The sequence below is a fragment of the Balaenoptera musculus genome, chromosome 9 (genome assembly GCF_009873245.2).
Source record: "Balaenoptera musculus isolate JJ_BM4_2016_0621 chromosome 9, mBalMus1.pri.v3, whole genome shotgun sequence".
NCBI lineage: Eukaryota > Metazoa > Chordata > Mammalia > Artiodactyla > Balaenopteridae > Balaenoptera > Balaenoptera musculus.
This window is the reverse complement of record NC_045793.1, coordinates 54,416,052-54,435,178: the sequence shown is the minus strand read 5'-3', so window position 1 is coordinate 54,435,178 and position 19,127 is coordinate 54,416,052.

Genomic DNA, 19,127 nt, shown 5'->3' with positions numbered 1-19,127 from the left:
AAAGTAACATAGTACTTTGTACATCCAGATAATGAACTCATGTTCAAGTCTCCCCACCTACAAGCAAACTGAAAAATGACAGACAATATATGAACATTAAACTTAGTAATACAAATGCAAACTCCTGAAGAGCAAGAGGGATTCACAGCAGGCAGGAGCTATAGGGCATGCCTAACAAGTGATGTTTCAGGGTAAACCCAGTCCTTGCCATAGACAAGGCCATTCCAAAAGGTGGCACAGTCCCACCTGCAAACACTTAGAGGTCCACCATCCCAGGAGGTCAACTCAGTGTAGCTACAGAGGAAAGAGCTGTAGCTACCAGGCTGGTAAAGATTCACAGAGATTGAGGGGGGAAAAAAAAATCTGAAAAAGGCCAGTATTTTGATAGAGATACAACAATAAGATCTTATGTTAAAAGAAATTAGTTACTAAAAAATCAGAAAAGAGTTTTAAAATGAGTCTATGAGACAATGAAAGGAATTATTACTGAAATTAAAACAGGATGGTATAAAACAAAAAAGATGACAATACAAGAAAACAAATTAGAGATCTAATAAATAAAGAATTGTTGATCTGAAACAAAATATATGGGTAAAGAGCAGATTATACATAGTTGAAAAATATATAGTGAACCAAAAGATCCTTTCAGAATCAAGCAAAAAATATAAAAATAATAAAACCACCCTCAAACAAATAAGCTAAACATAAAATAAAAAACAAAAGAGCACAAAATTATGGGGAAAATTAAAGATTGTTACTTGCAAAGAAAAATCACTAAAAAAAAAAAAAACACCAAAAAACTGCAACTTAATCAATGAGAGAGAGAAGACACTGGGAGTAATTACAGAGAAAAACAAACAGTAATTAAACAAATAGTTAAACTGTTTAATTTTAATTTAAATAGTTTAATTTACTATTTGTTTACTATTAATTTTAAAAAATTAAAATTTTTTGGTGGAAAAAAAGAACTAAAAATTATAAGAGAGTAATGTTAGTAAATTTATACCAGTAAAATTGAAAATCTAGATAAAATGATAAAATGGACAAGTTTCTAGGGATGTACTGCCAAATATTATTAAAAACAAATTTAAAATATAATTAAATCATACACAGAAATACACAAAATTACCATAAGCTCAAATATCTTTATATACTCCTCAAGGAAAAATAATTATCATTTTATACAAACTGTTTTAGAGCAAAGAACCAGATGGGTTACAGACCAATTGATTTTACAAGGCGTTACTTAAGGATAAAAGAAAATATAGGGGTTTTTTTTCCTACAAACAAAATGAATCAACAAATTTAAAATGCACTTATGTAAAAAATTTCAACAAGCTTGCTGCATACAAGATCAACATAAATATTCAATTGTGCTTCTCTACAAAAGCAACAACCAATTAAAACTTATAATAGAAAAATGATGCATTACAGCAACAAAATTAATGTATTTTACATTTACAAAATGTAAATAGAAAATTTTTTAATTTATAAAAAGTGGTGCAAGAATTTTATGGAGAAAATCCAAGGAGGTTTATAGAAAAACAAAAAGGGTCTTAAATTCCAGAGTCATGCTATTTTGGGAATGATGGTGTCAGTTTTATGTAGATATAGATTCTTTTTTTATCACTCTATAAATCCAAATTAATACCTTTCAAAATCCCACAAGAGTTTTATGAACCCTCACAAGTGAGTTAAAAAATTAATTAAAAGGGTAATTGTGTTAAAAAGAAAAGGCAATTTTTAAAAAAGTACAAGGTTGGGTTCACATAAAATCATTGACTATAAAAATCAAGATATGAAGCTATAGTAATTAAACAACAGTGTTAGAGCAAGAGTACAATAATGGAAACTCTGCTGAAATTGCTATTACTATCAATATGGAGTATATACTGTATGCATATTCACGAACAATCACAAGTGGGCATATTTGCAATCTATATGCATATCTATATCTATCACATACTCTAACAATTTGCCTTATTTCACTCCTGTAAAAACATATTTCAGCACTCTCTTGTCTGTAACCATAGTTCTATTTTACTCCTTTTGATGACAGTATAATATTCAATTTCATGGATGCAATTTTACATTAAATAATTTCATATTTATAATTTTATTTTCAGTGAGCAATTTTGTCCATAACTTTTCCACCTAATACTAGGATATGAATGAGGAAGATTCCACTGAGTGGAACTTTAGAAACAAAGGACATACAAATTTTAAGTTATGTAGGAGAGCGTTACTTTTCCTTTGTAGAAAGTTGTGTTTATCATCCCACCAGCTGTGTCTAAAATAGTATATATTTAACACCAGGCTTATTTTTTTTTTCATTTTTTGGCTCCTAGGTATTAATGTGGGGCTCGAGAAAATCACCATCAATTCTCAAGTCAAGGAACTGAAAATGTATAGGCTCACAAATTGGTGGACCACATGTAAAGTAATTATATTTCTTTATTTAAAAATAACTTTCATGCCTAACAGAAGATTATACGCAAGTTATATATGAAGATTCCAAACTCTCAGAATGCATGAAATGTCAAAAGCCATGTAATTTGGTGATCATTACTAGTATCATTCTGGGAATAACACTTTAGAGGAAAAAAAGTGACATTATTATATACAAAAATGGTGATGCTTTTATGGTCACTAATATATGTTATATTTTCTCTCAAATTGTTTCTTTTTTAACGGTCAAGTTTAAGGCCTCACCAATTTATTGAAATCATTTTGGAAGTGCTTTCAAACATATTAAGAACAATGGGATTAATAAAAGTTCTTACCATCTAATATATTTAGAGCAGCCACACTACATAGCTTGCTATCACTTAAGAACAAATACAGCCTATCAGCCCCCTGTGGATAGTGACCCACAGATATAGCAATGACAGGTTCATTTATCCTGGCATCCAACAGAGTTCAGGTTCCACTCTCCAAGGAGAAACCAACACATTTGATGGTTCACCTCAACTAAGCTAAACCAGAAAGGTAAATCTGCTTTAAAAACACAATGTTCTCAAGTCAAATCTATATGACATAGTATTATCCCTGCTCTTCTGGATGATCTCTGCTATCACTGGATGCCATTAGCAAGGGAAAGGGAGAGTGGCCTGAAATCACATCTTATACGTAGACAGTATTTGAAATCATATTTCTCAAGGGCCTTCACTAAGTTATCTTTAGAAATTGATAGGCATGTTCATTTACACTTAAATGTGAAGCTGAATTGAATAATTAAGAATCTAACTATCCAGTGCTGACGGGAACATTGAGATTGTCTGTACACCAATGAGTAAGAAAATAGACCAATCATGGGAAATCACCAACTGCAGGAGTTTGTGTCCCTTCCCTTGCTGTTCTAGTTCATATTTATGGAAATGGAAATGTTAATCTATTTGGGATCATATCCCAATAGAAATGTTAATCTCTAATCAAGAATAAAAAATGTATTGATTCTTTTATTTCGTCTCCCCTCAGATAGGATTTATAACAGGTAAATCATTTCAAGATGTTGAAGTTAGTATCCAGATAGGAAATGGAAATCTGGATTCACTGGAATGAATCACCACGTAAAATTATGGTCAGAATACAATAAAATATTCTGGTCAGAAAGACTCTAGCCAAACAGATGTCAAAGGCAACAGAATTTTATGCAATTAAGTATAAAACTGTATGAAAACCTATTAATAAAAATTAAATTGTCACCTCTGTAGTAAGCAAAGAGATTGACCTTAACTAGTTACTGTTTCTCCTAAATTAATTTTGCAAATTGAAGCAAAACCAACAATGTGTGCTTGGGAAACCCCTTGTTACTACCGACTGTGCCACTAGTTAGAAAAATTGCTACATCATGCAAAAGTCCTTGCAGCTAATTCACCACTTGCTTCACTGTAGCCTGAAGAGGGATGTAAGGATGAATGTCAGGAGCTTCAAAGCCTTCTCCAAGAATTGGGAGCATCCTAAGAAGAAAACTCAATCCACCCAAACAAAGACATTTGACCTTTGTGTTGGCAGGAAGAAAAAAATAAATAAAAACAACTTCAGACCGCATTTGTGCTCTGTAATTGGCCCAAGCTTAATGGAAGATATTCACTAATAGAGTAAAACACCAAGACAGGATTTTGGTAAATGGCAAGTTATTTCAAAAAGAGCTCTGTTAAGGTAATTTACAAGAAAGAGGAAGGCTTACTTAAAGCTGCCACTTAGGATTGTATTGAGTCAAATCAATTTCATAGTTCCTTTAAATTTTATTGATGTTTCTTCTGCTTTTGTGTTTCACATAGCTGAAATAACAAAAACATCTCTTAGATGTCTCAATTTTAACTCCACTTTAAACTTAATTTTTATCTTCTTAATTTATTTTTTAAGAGAAAAACTTTGTTTCCACTTCAGGGACTCAATATAGCAATAAGAACCATTGTACTAAAGAGTATTCTGACAACTTCTGGTATTTAACTAAACAGTGGGCAGAAAGCCAAAGAACTTGTTCTTCCTGTGTGAGGGTATCGATTATAATATTTGGCACTTGTGTTTGGGATGCAGAGTGAAGAAGAAAGTAGGGCTCTACATATTATATATGGAGCAAGCTGTGCTGGTGAGAGTTGCAGCAAATTGCAAGGTGGCTTGGCCCTGCTCTAGGCCCTGGGGCCAGATCAGCTTTGCAGCTCAAACTTTTCCTCACCTCCGTTTGTTAACTTTAGGTAATCACTGTCCTGCTACTGATACTCTACTCATTCTCCTTCACTTGTAGCTTCCGGATATTTCTGGTAATTATTACACGGCTTGTAGTTATTTATTTATTTATTTTGTCAGAGCCTACCTCATCAAATAATAGTTCATGAGGGTACTGACTGCCTTATTCTTCTCCTGGTAGAATCAAAACACAGAGAAGCAACAGGGTCTATTTCCAAAATTTGATTATCACTGCACAGTATGAGCGATACTGCTGGCCAGGGAAACAGTGGGAGATACTTCCGTTTGCATTCTGGGAGAACCTGAAAGCACTCTATATTTGATTCTAACCCTTTCCAGCCACAGTCCCATGAGCAGTCCTGGTGGCAAAGAGACCAGATGGGAGACAGTCATGTCTGTACCTGAGAAAACTCTTAAAAGGTCCCTAAACTCGGCTCTAGCCACTCCATAATTTGTTAACAGATGCACAATATAAAGAGATAAAGTGTGACCCCTGTAGCATAAAATGTGGGGGAAGAAGTACAGATTTTTCGTGTGCAATTGAAGGTAAATTGTTATTAGCTTAAAATACAGAATGGGAGAAAATATTTGCAAACCGTATATCAGATATGGAGTTACTATTTAAAATACATAAGGAATTCATGTATCCTTTGGCAGAAAAACTCAATCTGATTAAAAATTAGGCAGAGGGCCTAAATAGACATTTTTCCAAAGAAGACATACAAATGGTCAACAGGTATCTGAAAAGATGCTCAATATCACTAATCATCAGAGATATGTAAATCAAAATCTCAGTGAGATATCACCTCACACTTGTTAGAATGGCTATCATCAAAAGAACAAAATATAGCAAGTTTTGGTGAGGATGTGAAGAAAAGGGAACCCTTGGGCACTGTTGGTGGGAATGTAAACTAGCACAGCCACTATGGAATATATTATGGAGGTTCTTCAAAAAATAAAAAAAAAAGAACTACCATATGATCCAGCAATTCCACTTCTCGGTATATATGCAAAGGAAACGAAAACAGGATACTGAAAAGATATCTGCACTCCCACGTTCATTGCAGCATTATTTACAATTGCCAAGATATGGAAACAACCTATTTGTCAGTGGATAAAAGGATAAAGATGACGTGGTTGTATACATACAATTTAATATTATTCAGTCACGGCAAAGAAGGATATCCTGCTATTTGGAATAACATGGATGGAACCTGAGGGCATTATGCTAAGCTAAATAAATCAGACATAGAAAGACAAAATACTGTATAATCTCACTTAAATGTGATATCTAAAAAGAAATCCAGCCCATAGAAACAGAGGAGAAAGGCGGTTGCTAGGGATTGGGGTGTGGGGGAAATGAGTGTATGCACTTCCAGTTAGAAAATGAATAAATTCTGGGGATCTAATATCCAGCATGGTGACTATAATTAACAATAATGTATTATATTCTTGAAAGTTGCTAAAAATAAATCTTAAATGTTCTCACCATAAAAAAATAAAATTGTAAACATGTGAGGTGATGGATGTATTAACTAACCTTACTGTGTTAATCATTTTGTAATATCTACATAGATATGTATCAAATCGTCACATTGTATGCCTTAAGCTTACACAACATTATATACCAATTATATATAAATACAGGTGAGGAAAAACAAAACCCATCGTTGTGATGAGGGAATTGCAAATTAAAACCACAAGTAAATTAACTGCATATATAAATAAATCGCTGAAATTAGAACTGTTGGAGATGATACAGAACAAGAGGAACTATCATACACTATTTGTGGGAATTTAAATTGATATAACCAGTCTGAAAAACTGTTTGTCAGTATCTACTAAAGATTAACACGTGCATACCATGTGACTTGACTTTCTACTCCTAGGCACAACACATAAATATTTACAGCAAAAGACAAGTACACAACGTTCAGAGCAGAGTCGTTCTCAATAGCTACAGGCTGGAAAGAAACCAAACAATCATCAAGCAAAGAATATGTAAGCAATTCATGATATATTCATACAAGGGAATTCTACCCGGCTCTGTAAAGCAATGAACTATTTCTGCATGAGCGGCCACGGTGAATCTCACAAACCCAGTCTAGAGGGAAATATTCCAAACACAAAAAAGTACAAATAATGTTATTGTATTTATATAAAGTTCAAAATCAGGCAAAATTAATCTTCGATAATTAACTCTTAATAGGAATTAGTGATCATGACAGGGAGGTCGTAGATGGGGCTTCTGTGGTGCTGGCAATATTCTATATCTTGATATCTTGACCTGTGTGGTAATTACATGGGTATGTTCAATTTATGAAAAATTTGATTAACCTGTACCTGTATAATTTATGGAATTTATATATACTTTGTGAAATAATTTGTTAAAATTTGGAATGTTCAACTACATAAATATTGCAACTAGTCAAACAATACAGTAACAGTTAAATGATTTATATTTCATAGAAAGGATGGCCTTGGTGACTCTTTCATGAGCCATTTGAAAGAAGTAGTGAGAATGAAGCACTTTTGTAATGAAATGAGTACAGATGTTATTGAAGAATTAGGTAGAGTGATGTAAATCGGTACCAATAAGGTTAATGATAAGTATATGATAGAAATATCCTGAGTGCAATGGAAGTCTAGAGTAAAGGCACTTAACTAAGCCTTAAGTGAAGATATAGAGAAAGCATCTTTGAGAAGATGATGTTTAAACTTAGTATTGAAGGTTAAGTAAGAGTTAGGAGAGGAAATAAGAAGGTGGGGTAGGAAAGGTGGGCATTCCAGGCAGCATGAATAGAAGCAAGCAGTTGAGAAACTGCATAGATACAAAAATCAGCTTGGTATTAATATACTAAGTGTAAAGCAGAGGGTTTTGGGAAACATGGCTGGAGAATTAGGCAAAGCACCAGCAATGGAGGACCTTATGTGTCACGTTTAGAGGGCTGGCCTTTTTCTATTGATTCTGGGTAGCTATTAACAGGTTATAAGTAGAAAAGAGTCATGATCAGATCTGTTTTTAATTAATTGGTTAATTAATTAAAAACAAATTTACCTATTTGTATTTTTCCTTCCAGTTTTATTGCGATATAATTAACACAGCTCTGTATCAGTTTAAGGTGTACAACATAATGATTTGACTCATATACATCATGTCTTTTAAATAGACACCACAGAATTGAAGTGGAGTGGAGGTTTGAAAACCATGTGATAAAAACAGAATATGGGAATAAATTAATTTCTTTTTTCCTGAAAAATTATAACAATCTAATATAGAGAAGTCATAAGAGATCAAGAGAACACAACAGAAAGCTCTTGAATGCCCCAAAAGATTATTTTGGTTTGAATGCCTTTTTTTCCTAACATTTGCCAGCAGTTGCGATGTTTGTACTGACTCATCCACACTTTATACAGTTTCCTAATTGGCCAGTGACATATACTTGTAAATAGTTTTCAAACATCAGTACCTAACACATTAGTTGCTCAATAACTATACTGTTGATTTGTTGTGGTTGCCGCACATGGTTGAGAGTAAAGCATGGAACCATGTAATAGTTGTGGTCTTTTTTTCCTCTGTGTGAAGTTAATTGGACTATGTAGAAATTCAATTCTCTACTTGGCCTGAAAAAAATCCTTTCATCATCTCAGCAGGAAACTCATTTTAGGCTTTTTAAAGATACTTGCATGATTTTGATGAGATTATCATTATCATAATCATTATTATTATCCCTCATTAAGTTCCTGGAATACAAGGACATACCATCTCAAGACAGGAAGCTTTTTAAATAGCTGTCACTATTTTTTAACTGCAATAATTACAGTAGATTCTGAATTCCAAGACTCTGCATTGTCTGGGTTAAAATGCTTAGGTCCTTTGGTTAACAGTTGTCTTCATCTTTATAGAGCCATGTTGATAGCTTTTAGCAACCAAATGAGACTTTATTAAACACACACACACACACAACTAATAGCTGCTTTGGGAAATATGTATAATGCATGATATTTAACAGGTCTTAAATAATAGATTTCCTTTAGTTTAAAACCTGTTTCTAGTCTAAACAGCTACTATATTGTACAAAGAAATATAACTTAGAGCAATATTTTCCACCTCAAATAGGGAAAAAAACAATCTAACATCCTTATCTTTCCTGAACTCTCTGTGTCAGGATTTCTCTTCTTTAATCCAGACTGCATGTTGCCACCAGTGTAATTTCTCTGAGGCACAATTCCGGACATGTGCCCTCCCATAGCTAAAGAAATTCCAATGAATCCCTTTTGTCCGCTCAAAAAAATCTAGAATTCAAAGCCCTTTACTACCCCTCAGTGAGTCTCCACCAAGCTATCCTTGGCCAGGCACTTGGACATAGCAATGGAGAGGGGTGACTGGAAAGAGAGTATAAGTGGCATAAACATGGTGAACATGAAGAAACATAAAATATTGTTCAGTGCTCTGAAGAATATAAAATAGGCTAATATTATAGAATGACAGGGAAGTGCTTCAGTTAGGTAGTCAAGGAAGGATCTCTGAGGAGAGGAAATTTGAGTTGTGTCTGAATGTTGTGAAGGAAAAATTCACAAAATGATATATAGGTAAATGACCTTCCCAATAGACGAAACAACAAGGACCTTGACATGGGACACAAAATAAGGGACAGAAAGAAGATTGCTTTGCCCAAACCTGTCCTTCTAGACATCAGTTCCTCCTTCAGTGAAAACCCAAACACCACACTGAAATACGTTTCTCCTCTTTCTCTAAATGTGTTGTGTATTTGTTCCCCTCGGGAGTTTACTTGTGAGCATCTTTCCATATGGTACAATGATCCCTATCTCTGCACGGGAAAGCCCTCCCTGTTTTCAGAATCCACTGTGACCTGGCATCAGTAACAATTATTCAAAGTGCCTTTAGGGAACATTTGGACTTAATTTGGTGTCTGGATATCAAATACTGAACTTGGATCAAAAACAAAAAGTGTAGCAGTGTAGAAATAAGGTGAACTCTTCCAAGTTTTTCCAACTAAAGCTGTGCCCTATCCACTCAAGAGAGTCCAGTAAATAAGGGACCTTGTGGGCATTATGCTAAGAAATAAGTCAGACAGAGAAAGACAAATATCATATGATCTCACTTATATGTGGAATCAAAAAAATACCCTGCAAACTCATAGATACAGAGAACAGACTGGTGGTTACCAGAGACAGGGGGTGTGCATGGATGAAATGGATAAAGGGGGTCCAAAAGGTATAAACTTCCAGTTATAGAATAAACAAGTCATGGGATGTAAGGTACAGCATGGTGACTATAGTTAATATTGTATTGCATATTTGGAAGTTGCTAAGAGAGTAGATCTTAAAAGTTCTCATCACAAGAAAAAAAAATTGTAACTCTGTGTGGTGACAGACGTTAACTAGACTTACTTACTGTGGTGGTCATCTCACAACAAAATAAAACAAAATAAAAGAGTTGTAAATGTAGGGTTGTGGATTTTCCCAGCTGTGTTTGGGGGTTATTAATTGAAGAGAGTTCACCCAAAGTGTCATCTCTGGTCCCATAATAAGGGTAGTCAAAGATCCCAAAAGGTGGAGTGTTTTCTTTTTCTCTTAAGACACTTTACATGACCCTTTGTAGTATCATGACTCATTCATTTATTAATTCATTCATTCATCTGATAAACATTGAGGGTTTACTATGTGCCAGAATCTATAATATTTTCTGGAGATAAGATGGCAAGCAAAACAAACAGTGGCCTCCTGTCTTTATTTCTGAATGACAAAGCTCTTAACTTTCAGAATACAATTGTATACCTCACTGTAATCCTCTATATTACCGGTTCACACATTCATCTGGCAAGATACTAATAAATACTTTGAGAATGGCTGAATTAAAAAAAAAAAAGAAACAAGAACGAATGTGTACTTGGACCCAAATGCTATGGGATAGAAAGCCTAAGGAAAGCTGCAGCCTTGGAATCTGCTGTGGGCTGGGCTGGGCTGTTCTTTGCCAGATGCAGTGAGACTTGGGGGCAGGACAAAAACAACTCTCTAAACTCGATGCATAGGAAGGACACATGAGGAAGGAAAGCTAATCACACATCAAAAGCCTAGATTCCTAGATGCTTTACTGAAACTCTTACTGGATGTACATTTTGACTCCCAGAGGGAATTTACTCATGAAGAATGTCTTTGCAATCAGAGAAAGAGGCATTTGGGCAATTTGTTTAATTTACAGAAAGATGCCTTCCAACAAAATTATGGAACCTTGTTTTTACTTTTAGGTTTCTGGTCCTAGGGACTTAATGTAGTTCCACTGTCACTTTAAGTAGAACCCACCACCCTCCCAAAAAAATTATACAGCTCTTAAACTAAAAAGCTAAGACGCATTATGACTAAGCAGTTTGTGGTATCACTCTGTCAACACAACTGAGATATTCCACATGGCATGTATATATTAGTACTATTTTCTACTAACTATGTCAACTTGAAAATACAGAGAATGCTTTGCTACAAAGAGTAATCCCCCATCTCTAAGTACAGGCAATTCTTCATGAAAAAAAAAAAAATGTACATGATTGGGGGCAGGTTGAACATGGTTACTGAAGGCTTGGAGTAAAGGGAAGTGGGGGAGAGCTTCCAGAAACCTTGACTGCAGTGACAAGGGCAGCGGCAGTTGCTCCAAGCCTGACCCTGGATGAGGGGAGGAGTCTCCTGGGCATCAGCAAGTCTGGGGCTGCCACAGGGGCTGCTGCATCTTTTATATCAGGACACGTCCCCTTCTTCAGGTCTTAGGGCACCAGTGATTATTTGGGGCTCCTGCATGCTTCTATGGGGTATGATTCCCGGGGCCGCCTCCACTGCGACTCTTGTTTCTCATTACACGTAAAGACAAAATATAGCTTTCATTTTATGGTCTTGTAAGCCATGTCTTCCTGCGGTAAGTTATTATGGTTTTGCTGGTAGGAATTTTCTTTTAAGTCATTGATATTCTTAACTGGGATCAGGTAGTTTGGAGACTGGTCTTACTTGCTGCCTCATTTGCTAGGAGTACCTATTGCACCTATATCTCAATATGTAACCCAATGCAAACAGCAACTGGAGGGGTTTGCATTTATTTCAGAACTTACTATAAAATTATCCAATTCTTGCATAATTTACACTGAGTGACCAGACTTTGCTAGAGTATCTGATAGAAGATTTCAGTGCCTTACCATCAGTAAATTTATTATCGATAAGATAGCAATAATGATATATTTTTATTCCACTGATATTTTATGATCTACAAGGCTTTTTTACTTGTACTATTTCAGACCATACATATGAAAACCCACAGAAAAGAAGATACTATTTTCTCCATTTTGAAAATAAAAAGCTAACGTTCAGGAGTGTTAGTTCACAGTAATCCATCTAGTAATTGAAAAGGACTCAAATTCAGGCTAAAAGACTGAAGTCTCCCCATTTACCCATGCTATACTTTCTTCCTAATATGGGTAGAGCCCCATCAGATTGCTAATTACACTATAACAAGCAGTATACGTCTTCCATCTGGACCTACATCCATGAATCACCCTTGAGCACTGTCATGAGGGATGCAGGAGGACATTGGGTCTTCCCCATGGGGAAAGAGGCACAGAACCAGCCAGCGTGCCATCACCAGAGCAGCCCCAGGTGAATACTGACATTCTGGACTAGCAATTCTACATCAAGTTGCGTCCCAGAAGCAGTCTGGATGCAGGTTTAACAGGCCCTTTTTAATTCTTCTTTGAAAATCAAATGCTGATGGAGCACTGACCATGTCCCAGGACTTGCCAGATGCTCTAGGTAAGAGGATGTGGTCTTTGGCCTGGAGGAAGCTACAGTTTAGGAAATGAGACCAACATGTCAGCTATGAAATCAGTTCCTAGCATGGCATGACAGAGAGACAGTAAGAGACAGAGGGACAGCTAGAGTGACAGCATGCAGATTTATGAGAGTAACAAGCAGTTAAACTTCCATGCTGTTGTGTCTACAGATCTGCTACTGTGGGTATTGCTGCTGTGATTAGATGCTGTTAAATTCCCAAAGTCTGCGTATTCTCTCTTTCCTAAGACGTGAATGGGAGAATTTTTTTTTCATGTTAAGAAATGAAACTTGAGGAAGCCAGTAAGACACAAATTTCAGATTCCCAAGACACTTGCTGTAACCCAGCTTTAATTTCAGAGCTCAGTTTTTATGATAAAATTAGACACCTAGAAAATAAATTCAGCATCGACTGAGTTCAGACAGGGAAAGTTCACAAGCTGAAGATGGAAACTGCAACATTCGGCTTTATAACAAGAGCCTGGGGATACCAGCCACATTTTATTTTAAGTGATAAGTACTAAAGAGCAGTTCTCCAACTAGACACATCTTTCTGACCACCATGCTTCCCTGGTCAGGGACCAAAGGTTGAGTGGCCTCTGGTGGTGCACTGCCTCATCCCCCCCATCACCAGACCTCAGTTTGGTCTCGACTCCATACCTCCCAGCTCCTTGTTGAGCTTTGGGCCATGAAGGATCTTCAGTGTCTGGCACTGAGCAAGGATGTGGCACAACCTCAAACACTGGGAGGGCACCACAGGGCAAGATTTGAACCAGGCGAGTGTATTCCTCTGGCGCTCAGGTACCTGCACATGTATCTTTCACCTGTGGAGCTTCCTTTAAAAGTCAGACCTATTGATACTAACACTTAGAAAGTTGTAGAATTTCACCCCAAGAATGAGGTATTCAAAGCATATTGAGGAAGTACATATTACAACTGTCATGATTTTTATTCTATTGTTCTTCAACCTCATAATATAGCATGAAAGTTAGAGTCAGAGGAAAAGCAGTCCAGAGTATCAAGATTATTTCCCCGCGGCACTGACGTCCACAATGAGGCCCTGTCATTGTTTATTTTGGTTGATAAGATACAGTGCTTTTCTTTTTTTTTTCCTAGAAGTATAGGTGATTTACGTTTCAGGTATACAGAATTGATATAGATATTTTATATATATATGTATTCTTATACATATATATAAGAATATATATGGATATATATATATATATTCTTTTCCAGATTCTTTTCCATTGTAGGTTACTACAGGATATTGAATACAGTTCCCTGTGCTATACAGTCAATTATAATGCTTTTCTTATCAGATTAGATTTTCAGAATAAAAACCCATGATTTATCTATCTACCTACCTACATACCTATCTACCTACCTACCTATCTACCTATCTATTTATCTATATATCTCAATATAAGGCATGTACCCATTTCATTGTGAAGAAGGTTACAACAGAAACTTCTGGCTGAACACAGCATCAAACCAGCTTTGTCAATAGATTCTGACCTTTCTCTCTGAAATTTTATGTGTACTGAAATCTATAGAATGAAACAGAAGAAGCCTGGCGGAGCAATATGGAGATAAAAGGCCAATGAGGCCTCTGAGATAAACTTAACCATAAGGGAAGAAGAATCTGGACTTGTGCTTAATACTCTGCACCATCCGAGTATTGAGGCAGAGAGAGTTTGGTCTCTGTATCATAAGTACCCACTGATATCACTCTAGGTGGCTTGTTGGGAAAACAATTCTGTGTTTGTGTATTTGTGTATATGCATGCATGTTGCATGTGTGTGACAATCTGGATGACAAAGAGCTGTAATACTTGGTGGGTTTTGCTGTAGGACACCTGGGCCATTCACAGAGTCCTGGAAGAATCAGCAGAGACTTACATCAGCACCACAGAGGCAGCAAGATGGCACTGGGATGGCAGTGATGCCATACTACATATGGGGCATTGCTTCATGTTGTAATGGTTTAATCAGTAACTCTAAGATCTCAGTTTGGCTATGCTGAGTAGCCTGCAAGTAGCCAAAAACAGCAGACCAGGAGGTCGTCACTGTTAACGGCAGCTGGCTTTGAGGAACAATCCTGAAACCCCAATTTCACAGCAGATAACTTTCCGTACAAAGAAGGAATAAAATACTGATCTTTGTCAAGAACCCTGGGGATCCACGAGAGAATTTGCAAAGAGACTGGAGATGAAAAAGAACGGACCTCCAGCTAAGCTGGGAGGTATTGTAATTTGATCACGCTGTGATTCATGCTGTGTTACAGATGTGAGCTCTGAAGCTACAGCAATTACTTTATATTATGGACTGAATATTTTTGCTCCCACCCCAAAAACTTACAGACTAAAGTCCTAACCCCCAATGCAATAATATTTGGAGATGGGACTTTGGGGAGGTAATTAGGGTTGAATTTACTTATGAGTGTAGGGTGTTGCTCATGACAGGATGAGCGTCCTTACAAAACAGACACCAAAGAGCTTGCTCTGTCTCCCCATATTCACACAAAAAGAGGTCAAGTGAGCACCCAGCAAGACGATGGCCACCTACAAGCTCAAAAGAAGAGGCCTCAAGAGTGGCCCCCGCTTGCCGCAACTGGAGAAAGCCCTCGCACAGAAACTAAGATCCAACACAGCCATAAGTAAATAAATAAATAAATAAAATTTAAAAAAAAAAGAAGAGGCCTCAGCATGAAATCTACCTTTCTGGCACTTCGGTGGTAGACCTCCCAGCCTCCAGAACTGTAAGAAACAAATTTCTGTTGCTTAAGCTACCTTACCTGTGGTATTTTGTTGTGGAAATCTGCGCTAAAACACTAGAGAAAAAAAATGTGATTTTTTTACCTTATTTGGGCATTTGGAATTAATAAAGCTAACTGCAAAGCACTGTGGAATTAGCTCTGAGTTTCTCTCTTTCTCTGTTTCTCTAGCCAGAGACTGACTACAGATTTTTCTTTTCATAAATCATTTACAATTTGCTCTAAAATTCTACCACATCTGAACGTTTTGAAAACATTAATGAGAACTGTTTGGCCTATGTACATTTGGAAGCTTGGTAAACTGATTATTGTCACTGGTTTGAAGTTTAATGCTCTTTTCTGTAAAGTCCGTTTTGTAATTGACTTTATTATTATCGTTGGTTATCATTTTCCATCATTGTTTAAATTAGTAAACACTGATGAAAGCAAAACAAAACTAAAGGGAAAGGTTATTGTTTACAGATTTGGAAAGATTTCAGGATATTTGAATATTCATTTGTTCTTACAATCAGATCATAAGTATCATCGATGAACAAAGCACAATATTAATGCAGACGGTTGCCTACACCATTTTAACACTCTGATCTGCCTTTCTGAGTCTGTAAGGTTTCATGTCATTGGTTCTCTACCACAATTTATCAGTCTTGGCAAAGAGCAATAACAACTGGAGATCGTGCTTGCTCTGGGAATTATTATTTACACTTTATATATCTAGAGTTTGGCTAATAGTTAACCCTAAACAAAAAATTTAAACATCACAGTTGTGTTTGGAGTTTACTGTGATACAGTCAAAGGCATAAGGAGTGTTCTGAAAATCAGTTGAGATAAAAGAAAAGGCAGAGAGCGAAGGGGATGGGGAGCCAAGTTAGTGCCTGTGTAGAGGAGGTGGTGAAATCTCATCATTACAGAGAGGAGATAGCATAGAAGAAGAGGTTCGAGCATCAGATGGTTTGGCGGCCATGAAGTATCCTCTCATGTATCTCACGACAGGCAGCATAACTGACCGGTGGACCCAAGTGATGTCCACTGAAATCCACTCATGTGTCTGCTCAGCGGCCCTGCTTTCTACCAGATTGCTCACAGCCAATGACTGAATGCAACAAGGATACGAAGCCAGGCCATTTCCTGGGAGATACGAGACTCCTATGATTGGCGACTCTGGCTCGAGAGCTCCTCGTTGGCTTTGCTAAAACTTCCTTTGAACTGCTCTACAGTCAAAAGCTTTTTCTACTCAAGCTTCCTTGCTTCCTTCTCTCCTTCATAGGAATTAGACCTGCATCTTGGTCTGACAATTCTCCGAATCTTTTCTGACTTCTTCCTGAGTTTTCCTCACAGGCATTTTTGCCGATAAATTTCTTGCACAGCTAATCCCAATTTGGCATCTGCTTCTCAGAAGACACTACCTCACACAGGTGGAAAGTTGGAGATGAATAAAGTAATTTTTAATGATAAGATTATGTGATCCTTGCTGATATCAATACTTTGGATAGCAAGTTTTCCTATTTTGGAATTTTCTCCAAGATAATCAAGGCTGAGTCTCCAGGGTACGTCAGGATGCTCTTTTATATATTAATACCAGTGTGATATATGGTCCAAAGAAGCAGGTGTGTTTAGGGCCTGGTCAATCAAGACAATTGAGGAAAGCAGGGGTTCCATTCTTACCTTACCCTGAAGTCCATAGATAAGCAAAGAGACCAGAAATAAAAGGGCATGAGTGGCTGAGTCCATCTAAGGGGGAGTGAGGCTTACGGTCTTTTTTCTTTATGCCAAACCCAAACTGAGGGTTTTTCCCCCCATTCTCATTACCTTGGTAAAATATTTTGCTGTTAAATGGAAGGTAAGCAATCCTACCGATGGTCAATACTAACTAAACCCTTATTTGTGCCAGACTCTAAATGCCTTAAACTACAACCTCATGAGGTACAAATCATCCACATTACTGTTCTCTGATAGAGGAGGAAACTGAGGTTCAGAAAAATAAGTCATTTCCCATTTCCGTAGCTATAAAAAGATGGAGTTAGGGCTTCCCTGGTGGCGCAGTGAGAATCTGCCTGCCAATGCAGGGGACACGGGTTCGAGCCCTGGTCTGGGAAGATCCCACATGCCGCGGAGCAGCTGGGCCCGTGAGCCACAAACTACTGAGCCTGCGCGTCTGGAGCCTGTGCTCCGCAACAAGAGAGGCCGCGATAGTGAGAGGCCCGCGCACCGTGATGAAGAGTGGCCCCCACTTGCCGCAACTAGAGAAAGCCCTCGCACGGAAACGAAGACCCAACACAGCCATAAATAAATAATAAATAAATAAAAATTAAAAAAAAAAAAAAAGATGGAGCTAGAATCTGAACTTAGGCAGTAGGAGGCCAAACGTTTCATTCTCAATCCTCTGTAGCATGCCTCTCAGACGTTATATTTTTTTAAGATACAAATTTTGGGGCAAAAATTAGAATTTTCAACTATCACATACTAGTTTATTTTAGTCACATTGTGTATAGAATATTCCAGACAATTCATTGTTATCTGGAGCTTCCTGTAGTACTTGCAGTCACACTGGTCCCTAGAAATACTACAGAGACACATTCGTGAGGATAAATACCTGCCTGGCACAGGTTACTCAGTCTTGAAATCAGCCATGACTTGACCTGAATGTATTCATTTTAACTTGTTATATGCTATTAGCATATTATGCTAATTTGCATGGTTTTGAATAGGTTTTTTTTCCCTGATATGTGGCCCAAATTCATTTTTTTGCTTCGTTTTGTTTTTTAAAATAATGCTCAAATGAACCACAATGAAGAGGAAACAAAGCTGTATGTTATATAAAAGTGCTGGATTGAAAACCAGACATAACATCAAAATATTCTCTGAGCTGATCTGAATTTGTTCAGTTCAAATTCTTTTGAAAAAAAAAAAAAGTCTCAGTTTTTCTCCCATTGGTCCTTAACTTTCCTTCCACCTTTATTTCTGGTTGAAAACAAGACTTATGAAAGAAAATACATTTTACAGTATATCTGTGTATGTGTATAAATGTCTATGTAGATACAGAATCCTAAATGAGAAAGCAAAATAAATGCATAAAGAATGGAAGAAATATTGGGGGATTATCTATGACAAATCAAGACACTTCAAATGCATACTTTTTCTTTGAGAAAAATATCAATATGAAATGTCATTGCCTTAAATTCTCACCACCTGAATTTTTGATCTATCTCCCTTCTATTAGTTTTTAATTGATCATTTTAAGCCACCACTTAAAGTCTACTCTGAAAACAAGCGGTGGCAATGTCTAATTTCATCCACCTTTCTGGAAACCACTGATGGGAAATAATTCTCCCTCCTCCTCCTTCCCTTCCTTCCTGGTCCTCCCTTTACTGTATGTCTGCAGCATTGTTTCCAGGTATAAGAGATCTGAAATGATGATTCTGAGGAACATTCTACCTAGGCTACGCTTACCCTCAGGATAGGTCACATTCTGCGAGGATCTAGGGTTGCTGTGACATCCTAAGTGCTCATTTTGGTGATTCTTTCCTACCTCAATGCAAGAGAGATGAAGTTTTTCTTGAAAGGGAATGCAGCCTGACTATGTCTGCTCACTTGCCAGGACTTTATCAAGTAAAAAGAAGTGTTACAACCATAAGCAATGTTTGTCAGTTTTAAATATGTAATTACATAGGTCAATTGGATATCACCAAGCACCTACAGGTAAGAACTTTAATAAAGCCTGTGGTTGTCTATTGCATAGGCTTTTGAAATAGACCTGCAAGATTAGGAGTTATGCAGTGAAATACGCTGTTCCTCAATGAATTGGAAGGTGTGGTATGGGAAATTCTGTCATAGGT